Source organism: Zea mays, chromosome 9 (assembly GCF_902167145.1).
Source record: "Zea mays cultivar B73 chromosome 9, Zm-B73-REFERENCE-NAM-5.0, whole genome shotgun sequence".
Lineage (NCBI taxonomy): Eukaryota > Viridiplantae > Streptophyta > Magnoliopsida > Poales > Poaceae > Zea > Zea mays.
This window is the reverse complement of record NC_050104.1, coordinates 62,949,547-62,967,174: the sequence shown is the minus strand read 5'-3', so window position 1 is coordinate 62,967,174 and position 17,628 is coordinate 62,949,547.

The following is a 17,628-nucleotide window of genomic DNA, read 5'->3' as shown; positions in this document are numbered from 1 at the left end:
AACAAGTTTTTGGATTTATTTTTATACTAAAAACCATTTTCTTATTTAATCTCGAATTTCCTATAGGTTCTGGACAGGGGACACAATTTTCTAGAAGCCTAGGGGTCACGTGTAAATTTCAGGACCTCTATGCAATGATTCTAACAACCTATTGGACTGCGGGTTAGTTTAACAAGAGTGCAGGGGCTCTTTAGTGAAACCAACATGGCAAAGGGGTACACGCCGATCTACACCGTCCGATCTGGATCGATGGTCCAGAATAGATCGGTCCAATCATTGCAGGGCTGACACTGAGGCCATCGATTCCTATATCGATGGTGGAAAACAGGGCTCCCCGGAGACTGATCGATGGACAACCCACGACCGAGATCAAATCGTCGAAGCGGTATGGCTAGACTTAATCACACCCGCACATCCACAAACCGACAGTGCATATCCATTCGTGTCTAACCTCACCGGAGGGCGGCGGTGCGTTCGAACCGAGCGCCGGAGGCATGCCGTTGTTCGCCAACCCAGCACCTAGGTATTCTGACCAGACGTCGGGAACGTGCTACGCAACGAGGAGAGGAGGGCAAATTCCATGGTGGTGACATTACCTGCGATTAGGTCAGGATGACCGCTGCCCACGACGCACAGGGGTGTTGCGACGACGCAAGACCTCCGATGAGCAATCACCACACCACTGCGGTCACCCAAGCACCAAATCCCCCACGTACGTGATCTTCCCCTTCAAGCGAACCTCCCCACCCAGTTGATCGACCCCAAACAGTAGTGGCAGTGAGAGGTTGCCGCGATGCTCTCTGCTCGATTTCTCTCTTCTCTTCCCTCCCTCTCTTTGCTGGCTATCGTGATGGGCACAAGGCGACGACAGAGGAAGCACCGACCCGAGATGGTTAAATACCTCGAGGAGGCGCACCGAACAACCCCCAGCCTGACGCCCTCGGTGAGATCCATGGAGTCTTGTCAGCGTTTCGACCCGGGGGGTCCCTGGACCGACGAGTAAAATTGTCGCTGCGTGCCCCGGCCTAGATGGGTTGGCGCGAGACGGAACACGAAGGGGGAAAACTGCGGCTCGTGTTATCCTGCGCCAGAGTGGGTGCGCTTGCAGTAGGGGTTACAAGCGCTCACGAGGGAGAGAGGGAGTCCCGCGCGACCACCCTCTGTATGAGGGCACTGGCCCTTCCTTTTATAGATGCAAGGAGAGGGTCCAGGTGTACAATGGGGGTGTAGCAATATGCTAACATGTCCGACAGAGAGGAGCCGGAGCCCTATGTACATGCCAACGTGGCTATCGGAGAGGTGCTAGAGCCCTATGTATGTGGTGTTGTGGCCGTCGGAGGAGCGTTTGAGCCCTGTAGAAGCACAGCTGTCGGGGCTGTTGGGACCTTGCTGACGTCTCCTTGCTTCCGTAAGGGGCTGAGAGCCACCGTCGTCATGGACGCACGTGGGGTCCCATCATTACTTGTTACCGGGGCGAGCCTGGATGGGATGCCGGTCTTGTTCCCCCGTAGCCTGAGCTAGCTAGGGGTACGGTAATGATGTACCCCCTGCGGCGTGGTCGGTCCGAGCCCAAGGTCGGGCGAGGCGGAGACTCCTCCTGAGGCCGAGGCCGGGGTCTGGCGAGGACGCGATTCCGCCCGAGGTCGAGGTTGAGGCCGGGCCCTGGGGTCGGGCGAGGCAGAGACCACCTTCCGAGGTCGAGGTTGAGGCCTGTTGGGGACTTGTTCTCAAATGCTATGAGTTAAGAACAAGGCAACATAGAAAATGTTAATCGTTAAAGTCCTTCGTCCTTCGAAACATTATTTCCCTGAGGGCATAATGGTTTTCGGACGAAGGTTATGAAGGGTATACCTTCATAAATTTATTATATAATGACGAAGGATGAAATGTAAGGAATATAAATGAGAACATGAACGACTATACATTATTATTAAGCATAAACAGAAATATCGTTGAATTACAAGTGTACCTTCAACTGGAAATAGATGATAGTACGAGCGTGACGCAAAAAGCGAATGCCAAGTCAGCGTGTTCAGTACGGGGGTACTGTTCACCTATTTATAGGCGCGGGACACAACCCATACAAAATTACATTCATGCCCTTTACACTTGATAATAATTCTATAGTAATCTGTCGAGGTCTAAATAGCCTTTTCATCTTTAAGTCGGTTTCACCTTCTGCTGTCACGCCGAAGCTTTCCTGCTTACACCTTCGGCGCTGCACCAACCTTCGTATTATTCTGGTCTACTGTGATGCCGACTTGAGTCCGAAGATACCTGTTCACACATTATACTCCAGGAATACTATTAAATCCTGTTTTTGAGGACCTTCGGATGCCGAAGGTCCCCAACAGTAGCCCCTCGCAATAATAATTTGTTTAAAATAATAAATTTAGATTGCGACATGGACGAAGGCTTTACGCCGAAGGTCCGAAAAAAACACCTTCCCTTTGCTAGAATAGCAACATTCACTGACAAGCGGGGTCTTTCAATTTTCAACGCACTTGGCGTATAAATACGGCCATACCGCAAACTCATTTGACACGCTCTCTGGCCAACTGCTCCCGCTCACTCAATTTTTAGCTCTTGTGCACTACGATTTGCTAAGCTTTTAGTTTTGAAGCTTCGGCTTTGAAAATAGTTTTTTAGTGTCTCCGAAGATGTCTGAAGATAAGAAGACTGCTGCTGAGATGAAGCTGAGCCTCGACGAAGAGAAAAACTTGGGGTTTCTCATAGCGATGTCAAAGACCAACACAGAAAAAATTACCAAGGAGATTCTGGAAGGTTTGTCTGAAGATACTGGTGACAGTGACAGCTATGATGTGGACAGTGGTGGTGAAGACTCCGAAGATCATCCCTGGCGACCAAGCCATTCAGTTTATGGTAAATCAACTATCAAAGAGAATCATCTTATCAACATGAGAGGAAGGTATTTCTGGGATTTGTCCATTGTGAGGGCCGACGAAGGGGAAAAAACTTGCCCACACCCTGAAGAGAATGAAGTCGTAGTATACCGAAGCTTTTTGAAAGCTGGACTGTGATTTCCTTTGAGCAGCTTCGTTGTAGAGGTGCTGAAAATATTCGAAGTCTATCTCCATCAACTTACCCCCGAGGCAATTATAAGGCTGAATATCTTCGTGTGGGCCGTGAGAAGCCAAGGTCTGAAGCCTGACGCAAAAAGCTTCTGCAATATACATGAATTATCATATGAAACAAAACCTTGGGGTAAGGAACAGTATCACAATAATTTTGGCTGCTACAGTTTCGTTTCTCGGTCCGGGTCAAGCTGCCCCGTGCCAACCTTTCGGAAGAGATGGCCCGGAGACTGGATGACAGAATGGTTTTATGTGAAGAATGATCTGACAGTACGAGAAGATATCAAAGGTATAATTATGCGCGCTATTTGGCAAAGCTTCGGCCTTCGGAGGCCGAAGGTTGAAATGAATGAAGCTGCCGAAGAATGCCAGAGGGCCTTCGGCGTTATCTGTTCTTTTATTGGAACGAGAGACTTAGTACAAGAGCATATTGCCTTCAGGGTATGGCCGCTCGTGGAGAAATGGGAAATGCCACAGGAAACCATAAAAGAGGCCGACGAAGGTGGACTTATCAGATTGAAGTACACTTTTAAATTGGGAGATAAATTCTTTGAGCCAGATGATGACTGGTTAAAAAGCATTGAAAATTTAAGTGATGAACTGCTTGGGGCTTATTCGAAGGCCGAAGACACTGCAATGTCAGCAGCCTTCGGAGGCCGAAAAAAGAAGAGGCTAAATCGGGTATTTGATGCAATCGGGTTTGTCTACCCTGACTATTGCTATCCCATTCGAAGGCAAAAGAGAAAAAACCCAACCTCTGCAAAAGAAGAAGTTGCAACTGCTCCTAGCGAGCCAGAACCGAAAAGAAAAAAGATAAAGGTCCTCACACATCGGCCGCGCTATATTGAACCAGCTTCGGTGCCTGAATTTACCGGAGAAACCTCTTCGGCCACCAAAGCTGAAAAACCAACCGAGCCAACCCTGCTGCCAGAAGTCCCAGAAACGGCCGAAGTGCCGACAAAAATAGAATTGGAACAATCAAAGATTTTGTTATCAGAAACGAAAGAGAAGGCCGAAGCGCCGTCCACAGTGAAAGAAGCAACTGAGGGATCAAAAACATCAGAAGTTTTGAGTCCTGCAGCAAATATTGAAGCAGTAAAAAACCAAAAGGTGCCAGCAGTGACTCCGAAAAGGAAGAGAATGGTCAACGTGCTAGATGTTCTGGAGACAATTAAATCTTCAAACACACCTCCGAAGGAGACTGCTATCATCCCCGAAGAAAAAACTGAAATCTCTGATACTAAAGCTCCAGAACAAGAAACTGAAGCCGAAGCTGGGTCCTCAGAACCCACGAAAATAAAATCCCTGGAATTCGAGGAAGAAAAAATTGCAGAGCCAACTTTTGTTGAAGAAATCAGTGCTGCTGCCCCCGAAGCATCTCCCAAAGTCCTTGATTATATTATTCGCCATGCTTCGGGGAAACAACTATCAGAAAAAGAAAAACAAGAGGCCCAACTTTACGCCCAAAAACTGAAGTATCCAAAGGGGGCATTAATATTCAATGGCAGTGGAGAAGAAGACTTTTTGTATTGTCTCCCTGACAGCAAAGAGATTTCTGTCTGTCGGGAGATGAGCAAGAGCTTCGGATTCCCAACACTAGAAGACGGGATCTCAGTGCTATCGAAAAATGATTTGGCCGACAGCCTGGCGTATAATAGCTTGAAGGTGCAACAAATGGAATCTTTGCATTTTTTGTTGAGACCAAAATTTTTTGTTTGTTTAAACCTATTGACACACACATATTTCTCTTTGCAGGGCCTGATACTTAGCAATGCCCTCAGGGCACAGAAAGATGCTGAAGACGAAGGGTGTACTATAGCCCTGAGCAACCTTCGTTCCGAAGTAATTGAACTGAGGAACGAAGGTCTCGAGAAAGATAAAATATTACACTCATTGCTAAATAAAATAAAGGAAGACGAAGCTGTTTTTAAAGGTCAAGCTGAAGCTCATAAACGTGAACTTGAAGATCTTCGGAAACAACTGGCCAGAGCCAAGGAAGAACGTATACTTGAAGAAACAAAGCGAGAACTCAGCGACCAATGGGCAGATCACCTAGAAGGAACTGTTGAAGAGCTTCGGTCGTCCAAAAAGAGATGCTATAACAAATCTATAGAATGTGTTAAGAAGCTAAAGGCTAGCTTCGCCAAGGTCGGCGCATTCTCAAGTGAGGAAAACTTTACGAGAGGCAATCCCGAAGGCCCCATCGAATGGATCGACCACGAAGCTGAAGCCTTCGAAGAAATTTTAAATAGCCGTGGAGATATATGTGCCTTCTCGGGTGCCAGAGGAATTGCCACTATTCTAGAGAAAAAAGGCTGCGAACATGTAAAGATTCTAGCGCAATCCGAAGGTGCTTTTTCCTTCGAAGATGCAAGGGATCCATCGGCCGAAGCTAGCATGGTTGGTGGAAAATTTTTCACCGATATCTGGGATAATGGTGGCCGAGAAATGGCTCGAGAGATTATTCAAAGAAGCGAAAAGGGCATTCACGATGCTAGAGAAGTAGCTGAGGCTGCTGAGAAGAGCGCAGAGCCCGAAGGTCAATTAGGTATTATCTAATAGTTTTTATTGTGCTGTAATTTTAGGTTTTAAGGTTCATTTGCAATTTGTCATAGCAATGTTACCGTACCCTGTTCTACTTCAGATTCTGCTAAAGCCCCTTCGGACACTCAGCCGAAAGGAGACGACGAAATAAAAGAGATGGCTGAAGCTATTATGGACGAAGTCGTCAATCGACTTCTAAACGAGGCTGCAGAAGTCGTCTTGAGAGAGGATTAAGTATTATTGTAAAAACTTCTGAAATGTAATATATATTGTAACATTTTGTAACCCTGAATGTAATATACCTGTTTTTCTTGCTTAATTCTTTACGATGCATGAAACTTTACACGTACCGCTTTTGAGTCTTTGACGAAAAAACACCTTCCCTTCTTTTCATGCTTCGTGAAGAAGAATTTTTCAACAATATCCAGTGTTCTGATGAATAATATCCAGGCTTCGTGAAAATATTTTCCGAAGCTACACCTCCGAAGATCGATAATGTATCTCCTTGTGACATTATGATTTTTCCCTTTCTTCAAAACGTTCTTCTGTAGATTGATATTGTGTCCACCTTTTGTGCCATATGCAATATGATGTATGATGCTTATGCCATGCAACATGATGCGATGATGTTATGTTATGTGATGCGATGAGTATTCCGAAGATGCACACGCATCCCTGCAATAAAACATAATTTTTACAAGCCTCCCTTAGGAGCTTCTTCGCCTTTTACTTTAGCGGAATCAGCGTTTATTTTTCGCTGTAAGCCTCCCTTAGGAGCTTCTTCGCCTTTTACTTTCAGCGGTATTCGCGTTGACTTTTCGCGCTTCGCCTTTTACTTAGGCGGTATCAGCGTTGACTTTTCGCTGTATGCTCTGCATTCCCTTTGGAACGACTTTGGAGCAGAAAACTTACACTGCGCTCCCTTTGGAGCGGCTTTTTGCGACTTCGGCAAACTTACTCTGCGTTCCTTAGAACGACTTTTTGTTACTTCGAAGAATTTTCAATAGTGCGAAGGTCCTCTTTGCTGTCACAAGTCTTTCAACAATTTAAGCCTGTGAAGAAAATATATTTTCCTTGTGGGAATCGACGAAACTATTTACATGAAACCTGGACAATGTCCTTTATTACAGAAAATAAAACTGAAAGAAAAAGATTGCTATTAAGGTAGGATATTTGTCAATAGATGTGCTTTGACTCTGGCACGGTGCTGTTGACTGTGCGAGCTTCGGACTGCTCTCTGAAGTCCCTTTGGTGTGGAGCATATTGGCTCCCTTCTGGCTGCTGGCCTTGTTGCAGCGGTGGTGGAGGCGGAGGTTGTTGCCAGGAAGCCTGAGGTTGACTCGCCGAAGCAACAGAAACTGCAGGGTGATTGCCTACATACTCTGGGATATAAGGCGAATGATACGAAGCAGTGTGCATGACCTGCTTCGGCTGAGCCTGCTGTGCTGCCGCTTCGGCTATTTCTTTTTGCTTCTGGATGGTAACATGGCACATTCTGGTGGTATGACCTTTGTTCTCACCACAGAATAAGCAAAAAATTCTTCTTGGTTGATCACCAAATCTTCCTCCGAAGCCCCTGGCGCCTCTGCCCCTTGGAGCTGGTGGTCGGAAGGAGCCTTGCTGTTGCCCCGAAGCCTGTGAGGAACATTGTGGCCTTTGCTGTTGGCTCCCTCTATCATCATTTTGTGTAGAGTTATGAATTGATCTAACATGCCTCGGGTAGAACCTCCCTCGAAGCCCCTGGTCATTTCAGAAAACCTGAAGGCCTCCTCCCTTCTTTGGCGAAAATCATTATCGGCCCGAATGTACTCGTCCATCTTCTGGAGCAGCTTCTCCAAAGTTTGAGGGGGCTTCCTAGCGAAGTACTGAGCTGACGGTCCTGGCCGAAGCCCCTTGATCATGGCCTCAATGACAATTTCATTGGGCACCGTTGGTGCCTGTGCCCTCAGACGCAAGAACCTTCGGACATACGCCTGAAGGTATTCTTCGTGATCCTGGGTGCACTGGAACAGAGCCTGAGCAGTGACCGGCTTCGTCTGAAACCCTTGGAAGCTAGTTAACAACAAGTCCTTCAGCTTCTGCCATGAAGTGATCGTTCCTGGTCGAAGGGAGGAATACCAGGTTTGAGCAACACTCCTGACAGCCATAACGAAAGATTTGGCCATGACTGAAGCATTGCCATCATACGAAGATACTGTTGCTTCGTAGCTCATCAAAAACTGCTTCGGGTCCGAGTGGCCATCGAATACGGGAAGCTGAGGCGGCTTGTAGGACGGAGGCCAAGGTGTAGCCTGCAGCTCAGCGGATAGAGGAGAAGCATCATCAAAAACAAAATTCCCATGATGGAAATTGTCATACCAGTCATCTTCGTTGGGAAAACCCTCCTGATGAAGGTCTTGGTGCTGAGGCCTTCGGTGTTGCTCATCCTGAGCAAGATGACGAACTTCTTCAGAGGCTTCGTCTATCTGCCTCTGCAGTTCAGCTAGCCTGGCCATCTTTTCTTTCTTCCTCTGTACTTGTTGATGAAGCATCTCCATATCTCTGATTTCTTGATCTATCTCGTCCTCTGGTGGTGTCGGACTGACAGCCTTCCTTTTCTGGCTTCGGGCCTCCCGCAGGGAGACTGTCTCCTGATTGTGGTCCAGTGGTTGCAGAGCTGCAGCCCCAGTCGCTGAAGCTTTCTTCGGCACCATAACGAAGATTTATGATCGCCGAAGGTGTTCAAAAAACTTCAAAGAGTGGAAGTGAGTTCACCGGAGGTGGGCGCCAATGTTGGGGACTTGTTCTCAAATGCTATGAATTAAGAACAAGGCAACATAGAAAATGTTAATCGTTAAAGTCCTTCGTCCTTCGAAACATTATTTCCCTGAGGGCATAATGGTTTTCGGACGAAGGTTATGAAGGGTATACCTTCATAAATTTATTATATAATGACGAAGGATGAAATGTAAGGAATATAAATGAGAACATGAACGACTATACATTATTATTAAGCATAAACAGAAATATCGTTGAATTACAAGTGTACCTTCAACTGGAAATAGATGATAGTACGAGCGTGACGCAAAAAGCGAATGCCAAGTCAGCGTGTTCAGTACGGGGGTACTGTTCACCTATTTATAGGCGCGGGACACAACCCATACAAAATTACATTCATGCCCTTTACACTTGATAATAATTCTATAGTAATCTGTCGAGGTCTAAATAGCCTTTTCATCTTTAAGTCGGTTTCACCTTCTGCTGTCACGCCGAAGCTTTCCTGCTTACACCTTCGGCGCTGCACCAACCTTCGTATTATTCTGGTCTACTGTGATGCCGACTTGAGTCCGAAGATACCTGTTCACACATTATACTCCAGGAATACTATTAAATCCTGTTTTTGAGGACCTTCGGATGCCGAAGGTCCCCAACAAGGCCGAGCCTTGGGGTCGGGCGAGGCAGAGACCACCTTCCGAGGTCGAGGTTGAGGCCGAGCCTTGGGGTCGGGCAAGGCAGAGACCGCCTTCCGAGGACGAGGCGGGGGCCGAGCCCTGGGGTCGGGCGAGGCGGAGACTTCCCCTGAGGCCGAGGCCCAAGGTCGGGCGAGGTGGAGCTTCCTGTGGCGCCCGAGGCTGGACTCAGCTGCTGTCAGCCTCACCCTGGCGGGTGGCACATCAGTCGGAGAGGGGCGAGTGGCGTTGTTTTCCTGTCAGGTCAGTCAGTGGGAGGGCGAAGTGACTGCGGTCACTTCGACCTTGCTGACTGAGGTATGCGTGTCAGGATAAGATGCCAGGCGATCCTTGCATTGAATGCGCCTGCGATACGGTCGGTTGGTGAGGCGATTTGGCCAAGGTTGCTTCACTACGAAGCCTGCCTGAGCTGGGCTTCGGGCGAGTCGACGGTGCGCCCGTTGCTGAGGAGGCCCTCGGGCGAGGCGTGAATTCGCCTGGGACTACTGTTCTCGCCTGAGGCTGGGCTCGGTCGAGGCGAGATTGTGTCCCTTGAGTAGACGAAGCCTTGACCTGAATTGCGCCCATCAGTCTCTGCAGTTTGCGCTGATGGTGATTACCAGCCGAGTTTAGGAGTGTTGGGGGTACCCCTAATTATGGTTCCCGACAGTAGCCCCCGAGCCTCAAAGGGAGTGTTGGTACTCGCTTGGAGGCTTTGTCGCACTTTTTGGCAAGGGGACCGGCCTTTCTCAGTAATATTTTGTTCCGGTGGGTGCGCGCGAGCGCACACGTCGGGTGTAGCCCCCGAGGCCTCGGAGGAGTGGTTTGACTCCTCCGAGGTCTTAATGCCTTTCGTTATGCCTTGGCCGGTCTGGTTGTTCCCTCATGCGATTTGATCGTAACCCGGGTGCATGGTCAGGTTCTGAGTTTTTAGGCTGGTTTGTTGACGTTGTCAACGGTTTGGCCGGAGCCGGGTTTGCGAGAGCAGCCCCTGAGCCTCTGCACAGAGCGAGAGGACGATCAAGAACTGACTAGGCTTTTATCATACGCCCCTTCGTCGCCTTTCCGCAAGGAGGAGGGGGGAAAGCGCCATGTTGCCCTCGGAGGACGCCGAACATGGTGTCTCCAGTGAGTTGCTAACGGGTGATCCGAGTGGACGCCCGTGCCCCATTCGATAAGGGTCAGCTAGTGGCCCAGAGGCGCGCTCCAAAAGTACCTGCAGGTGATTTGCCGGACCCGGTCCCGTTTGATAGGGTCCGAGGGCTCGATGCCTCCCTTTGATGGGATTCCATTACAAAATCGCTCCTGCTGGTCTCGGAAATGTCCTAGGGTACCTCGGGAGCGTAGCACGAGCCTCGGCCATGTATCGGACGTACCCAGAGTCATCCCTCGCTCTGCGTGCTCTGGGGCGACTGTCGAACCGTTCCGAGGGGCCAGCCTTCGAACCCCTGATCAGTAGTGGGCGCGGAGCCCTAGTGCTCTGAGGCGGCTGTCGAACCCTTCCGAGGGGCCAGCCTTCGAACCTCTGATCAGTAATGAGCCTGAAGCCCGAGTGCTTTGGGACGACTGTCGAACCCTTCCGAGGGGCCAGCCTCCGAACCCCTGATCAGTAGGAGGGCTCAGGGCCCGCTTCCTTCGCGGAGAAGGATCCCTTTCGAAATATCCCCTTTCCCGGTCCCTGTAGCAAGAGAGAGAAAGGGGAAGAGGAAAGGATACAAAATTAAACGGTGTGGCGCACCTTTTTTGACGCTGTCATCATGGCGGAGATGAAACGACGCCCGCTTCGCCTGCCAAAGGTGTCGCTTGCCCTGCCGCGAAGTTAATGCGACGGGACGGGTGGTTCGCGGGGCGACCGTTGCACGTGCGCGAGTCGTTCGAGGAACGGGCGTTTCGTCTTTGAGTTTGAATTTCGCGGCGGATTCGGGCGAAGTGTTGAACGGGTCTTGCCCGGGCCTTTATATACCCAGAAGAGGGACCAGCGGTGGTTCTTTACTCTGCTGCTCGCCTCCTGCTTTGGTTTTCGCAACCTAAGAGAATAGCCAGAGAAAGAAAAACGCGCACCTTGTCCGCTCCGCCACCACCCCCTTCGTTTGGCGATGGCCGACCGGGTGACCGTCGTTCCCGCGTGCGACCCGTGGCCTTTCTCCACGGTCACGGTGGACGATCTGGAGGCCCTCGTCGCTGATGGTTTGCTCCGTCCCCTCTCCGGTGACCCGCAGCCGGAGTGGATGGTCCCTCCGAGCGGGGCCGACCTGACCCTGCCGCGGGGGTATGTGCTAGTTTTGTCTCCTTCCATGAGCGGGGGTTCGGAGTGCCAGCAAGCCATTTCATGCGGGCGCTCCTGCATTACTACGGGGTGGAGCTGCAAAACTTCAACCCCAACTCCATTGCGCAAGCGGCCATCATTGCGACGGTTTGCGAGGGCTTTTTGGGGATTGACCCCCACTGGGATCTGTGGACCCATCTCTTCTCCGCGGAGCTTTTTGCCTTGACGACGGGGGAAAAGAAGGTCCGCATGGCGGTGCGGGCCGGTGGCTGCACCCTCCAGTTGAGGCAGGCGCGCGCGCAGCAGTACATTCCCGCCATCCTTGTGCCTTCGAACAAGGGGTGGTAGCGCCGGTGGTTTTACCTCCGGAATGACGATGGAAGGCTCCCGTCGTTTTCTCAACGAGTGGTGACTGCCGCCGGCAGCAACTGGCGCTATGGGGCCACGCGCGAGAAACAGGAGAAACTCCAGCCCCTTCTGGAGGCCTTGCAGGAGTTACGAGATGGGGGGCTCACCGCCGCGGGGGTGGTTGCCGCCATCCATCGCTGGAGGGTGCTTCCCTTGGCAGAGCGGCGGTTGCCGCTTTCGGAGATGACGCCGGGGGTCGACTTGGAGGGTTCGCAGATGTCCTCGGTCTCCCTCTCTGCCGATGACCTCCGCAGGCGGGTAGCGGGCACGGTAGGGAGGCTGGATGCCGGCGCCCTTACCCAGCCCTTGATGCGTCCCGAGCATGGGTACGTGTCCCTGGTGAGTGTCCGCTCCTTCTCCTATCTTGTGCCAGGTTGCCTTTGATTCTCACAGTCGGGATTTCCATTCGTCTCCAGGAGTTGGGGTCTTACAAGCCCTCCCTGCCACCGGTCCCGGAGGACGCGGTGGACCGAGCCGCGTGGAGGGTCGCTGCGGAGAAGAAGAAGGAGAAGAAGGACGCGGAAAAGGCTCGGGCTCGCGAGCGGATGCGGGCTCGGGACACCTTGGAGAGGCGTCGTCGGAGGCAGGAGAGGGACGGGCTCCCGAGGGAGTCGTCGCCGGAGACGCCTGACGACGACGATGACGACGATGATGACGAGGACGACGACATGGCGGCCCGCCTTGGCCTCAGCCCGGATCTGAGGCTGGGCCAGGGGTCGTCGAGCCAGCCCCCGAGTGGGCTGGCACCGTTGGTATCTAGGGCCGGGACATCAGGGTCCCGGTCCGAAGAGCAGGGGCAGGCTGCGGGGGTACTTGACCCCTTGGTCGAGGTAGTTGAGGTGACTCCGGGGAGTCGGGCCGACCTGCCTATCTCCCAAGAGCGGTCGCTCGTGCCGGCTATACAGGAGGTTGATCTTCGGGCCGTCGTGACGGCGCATGGGCAGGCCGTCCCTTTGGCGCCCCGGGCGCCTGAGGTGGGAACGACACTGAAGCCGGCAGCGAGGCGAACCTCGGCGGCACCTGTGGGGACCGAGGCCCGAGGGGCCTCCCCGCAGGCATGATTGGCCTTGGTCCGGAGCGGGTAAGTATCTGAGGATACCTCTGTTTTGGCTCCTTCTTCGTGTGTCCTGATCCTGCTTTACCTTTTCCTCTCAGCAAATGGAGGCAAGGTTCGGCCGGTCTAGCTCCCCGGAAGGCCCTTAAGATGGCGCCGGCTTCTGCAGCCAGTGCCGCACCATGCCACGCCGGTTGGCTGGCCTCCGCACAAGACGACCTCAAGCGGGGGGCCCAGGCGGCACGAATTGCCATGGGGCAAGCCCCCCTGGCCAATCCTTCCGTTGGGGCGGCCATCGTGCCGTGGGAGGCTGCTGGCGTGGCAGTGGCCCTGAGCCCACCTGACGCGTTGTCGGCGCCGGCACCAGCTTATGCCGAGGCCGTTGCTGTTTTGACCATGGAGTCACCCGTCGCCGCTGATGCTGGGATGGCTGAGGTGCCGCTGCCCGAGGTCGTCTCCGATCTTCCCAGTCTCGGCCATAAGGAGGGGGCGGCCGCTGTTGCCGAGGTCGGTGATCGGAAGCCCGCCTCCTTAGCCGAGGTGGTACCCGATGTGTCGACTGCAGGGGGTCCCGACACCTTGGAGGAGGGGTGCGCAGAACCGCGACCCCTCACGGGGAGCGGCAACCTCATCCCCGCGCGGCGCGATCCCAATGAGTGGCGTGGGCAGGCGCTCCGGTTCTGGACCCACGGCGCCTCGAAACCCCTCTTCGTCCTTGACGATGAGCAGGAGGAGCAGTCTCGGGATGAGCTCTGTGAGTATGCCGAGGCAGCAATGGGGTCGCTTCGGACGACCATGGAGTTCCTTTCCAGGGACGTTCCCAGGGTCCTCCAGGTAAGGATTTCAGGCATACCTTTCGCGTGACCAGGGCATTCTTTGTGACACCCCGCTTCCCTTCCTCACGATCTGACGGATCTGAGCACCGCCAAGTCGTTGTTCATCCACCACGAGACCGATGTCTGGGGCTCGCTGTGGTTCCTGAGGGCCGCGCTCGCCGAGGATACTGAACGCCTCGCCCAACGGAGCACCGAGGCGGTGGACCTTCGGTTGCTCTGTGACGAGCTGGAGGTGGAGGCAGCAGCGGCGCGGGCAGAGGCGGCGTCGGCACAGGCGGAGGCGCAGCAGCGGCAGCTGGAGCTTGGCAAGGTTATTGGCGAGCGGGACGAATCTCGGAACCAGGCTGCCGAGGCTATAGGCCGGGCTGATGTCCTCGGGGGCCAGCTAGCCGAGGTGTCTGCTCAGGCCGGAGCCCTTGCGGAGGACCTGGCCATGGCTGTCGGGTCTGCCCAGTCCGCCCATGTCGTAGCCTCGAAGCAGCATGCCCGGGCTGAAGGTATGTTTTAGCCGCTTTGTGACTTCAATTCAGCTTCATTCTTCAACTCGTGTCTGAAGAATTCTGTTTGGCCGTTTGCAGAGTTCGAGACAACTTTCAACGAGTCCGTCAAGGCACTTGCCCGGGCAGCTGAGCAGAAAGAGGTCGATCGCGTGGCCATGTCCGAAGCTATCTCGGCCTTCTGCCAGGTCTTTGTCCTCGATGACGTCCCCTCGGGTAGCTCCCCCCAGAGTCGCCTGCAGGCCTTGGGCGGCCATGTGCGCAGCAGACTCCGCGAGGCGCTGCATCACGGCGTTAGGCGGGCCTTTGCCGTGCTCGCCTCCCACTACGACGTGGATCTGGAGCGGGTCAGCGAGGGGTACTACCTACCCGACGAAGACGAGGCTGCCTTAGCCGAGGTCCAGAGGCTTGACACGGCCGTCGCGGGCCCAAGCGCGGTGCTGGCGTCCTCCTTCGAGGTGGAGATCCTTCCGCCCGTGTCGCCGTCCGAGGTTGGGCAAGATCTCGCTGAGGGTGGAGACGAAGCCGAGGGTGTCACTCCTCCCCCCGGGTGATGCCTGATTCTGCCGGAGCAGTCTGTTTGGAGCATGCATGTGTCTTTCGTGGCTGCCGAGGCCTAAACACTTTGTTGTCGTGTTATAAAGCTGCGTTTCTTTTCCTCTCGTTTCGAGTATCCGGACTTGTTCGTCAGTAGCAAAATCATTTATCCGAGTAAGTGTTACTTTTCGCGGAAGGTGACGAGTGAGGTATCTGTATCCCAGAGGCGTAGGAGTCCCTCGGCTCGGTCGGCCTTGCCGCTTACGTGCGCTCTTATTCGTTCTGCTATTGATATAGTCGGAAAGCACGAAATTCGTTTTGGTACAAAACTTTTTCCGAGGAAAATTTTGATGCAGAGGGGGTCCCCCTTCTAGCCCCCGAGGGAGGGTCAGGCTTTGCCGAGGCAAGGCTGACCCTTCCTTGACGGTTAGACTTTATTTGTGTATGTATAGAAAACAAGGTATATGAACGACTTGAAAACATCTTAAGGGTAAAAGCGACGTAGCTGTCGGATGTTCCAAGCGTTGCTGTAGACCTCGCCTTGATTGTTGGCCAGCTTGTATGTTCCGGGCTTCAAAATCTTGGCGACGATGAATGGCCCCTCCCAGGGAGGAGTAAGCTTGTGGCACCCTCGGGCGTCTTGCCGCAGCCGAAGCACCAAGTCTCCTACTTGGAGGTCTCGAGGCTGAACCCCTCGGGCGTGGTAGCGTCGGAGAGACTGCTGATGTCGCGCCGAGTGTGGCAAGGCCATGTCCCGAGCTTCTTCCAGCTGGTCCAGCGAGTCTTCTCGGCTGGTCTGGTTGCTTTGGTCGTCGTACGCCCTTGTCCTCGGGAACCGTATCCTAAGTCTATGGGCAAGATAGCCTCGGCCCCATAGACTAGAAAGAACGGTGAGAAACCCGTGGCCCAACTTGGTGTCGTCCTCAGACTCCAGACCACCGAGGGTAGTTCCTTCATGCACCGCTTGCCGAACTTGTTGAGGTTGTTGTAGATCCTCGGTTTAAGTCCCTGCAGAATCATGCCGTTGGCACGCTCGACCTGCCCATTTGTCATGGGGTGAGCCACAGCGGCCTAGTCCACCCAGATGTGGTGGTCCTCGCAGAAGTCCAGGAACTTCTTGCCAGTGAACTGGGTGCCATTGTCGGTGATGATGAAGTTTGGGATCCCGAAGCGATGGATGATGTTGGTGAAGAAAGCCACTGCCTACTCGGACCTGATGCTCGTTAGGGGTCGGGCCTCAATCCACTTGGAGAATTTGTCGTTGGCGACCAGCAGGTGCGAGAAGCCTCCGGGTGCCTTCTGCAAGGGACCGGCGAGGTCCAGACCCCATACAGCAAACAGCCAGGTGATGGGTATTGTCTGTAAGGCCTGAGCGGGCAGGTGCATCTGTCTTGCGTAGAATTGACACCCCTGGCAGGAGCATACAATCCTAGTGGCGTCGGCCACCGCGGTGGGCCAGTAGAAGCCTTGTCGGAAGGCGTTCCCAACGAGGGCTTGAGGTGCTGCATGGTGACCGCAAGCCCCCGAGTGTATCTCTTGCAATAGCTCCTGCCCTTCGGTGATGGATATGCATCGTTGGAGAATGCCTGAGGGGCTACGGTGGTAGAGCTCCTTTTCATCACCCAGTAAGACGAACGACTTGGCGCGCCACGCCAATCGCTGAGCTTCGGCTTTGTCGAGGGGGAGCTCTCCTCGGTGGAGATATTGCAGGTACATGGTCTGCCAGTTTCGATTAGGCGTGACCCCATTCCGCTCTCCCTCGACACGTAGTGCCTCACCCTCGGCGGCCGGGGGTGCCTCGGGCTGGGCCGAGGCCTCCTCGGGCTAGGCCGAGGCTTCCCCGGGCTCGGGCGTGTCGTCGGTCTTGATGGAGGGTTGATGTATGTCTCTGGAGAAGACATCCAGGGGAACCGTTGTCTGCCCCGAGGCTATCTTAGCCAGCTCATCCGCAGTCTCGTTGTACCGTCGGGCGACGTGGTTGAGCTCGAGTCCGTAGAACTTGTCTTCCAGGCGCCGAACCTCGTCGCAGTAGGCCTCCATCTTCCGATCGCGACAGTGGGAGTTCTTCATGACTTGGTCGATGACAAGCTGCGAGTCGCCACGAGTGTCGAGGCGCCGAACCTCTAGCTCGATGGCTATGCGCAACCCATTAACCAGAGCCTCGTACTCGGCCACGTTGTTTGATGCCGGGAAATGGAGGCGCAGCACGTAGCGGAGGTGCTTCCCGAGGGGCGAGATGAAGAGCAGGCCCGCACCTGCTCCTGTTTTCATCAGCGACCCATCGAAGTACATGGTCCAGAGTTCCGGTTGGATTGGAGTTGTTGGTAGCTGGGTGTCGACCCATTCAGCCACAAAATCTGCCAAGACTTGGGACTTGATGGCCTTCCGAGGAGCAAACGAGATTGTCTCGCCCATGATCTCCACCGCCCACTTTGCTATCCTACCCGAGGCCTCTCGGCACTGGATGATCTCCCCCAGGGGGAAGGATGACACCACAGTCACCGGATGAGACTCGAAGTAGTGTCGCAACTTTCGCCGCGTCAGAATTACTGTGTACAGTAGCTTCTGAATTTGCGGGTAGCAGATCTTGGTCTCGGATAGCACTTCGCTAATGAAGTAGACCGGCCTCTGGACGAGCAGTGCATGCCCTTCTTCTCATCTCTCGACTACGATCGCGGCGCTAACCACCTGAGTGGTTGCGGCTATGTAGATCAAGAGGGCTTCTCCTGCAGCGGGGGGCACCAAGATGGGCGCGTTTGAAAGGAGCGCCTTTAAGTTTCCGAGGGCTTCCTCGGCCTCGGAGGTCCAAGTGAAGCGCCCGGTCTTCCTTAAGAGGCGGTACAAGGGTAGGCCACTTTCGCCGAGGCACGAGATGAAGCGGCTCAGAGACGCAAAACATCCCATGACCCTTTGTACTCCTTTCAAGTCTTTGATAGGCCCCATGTTGGTGATGGCCGCGATTT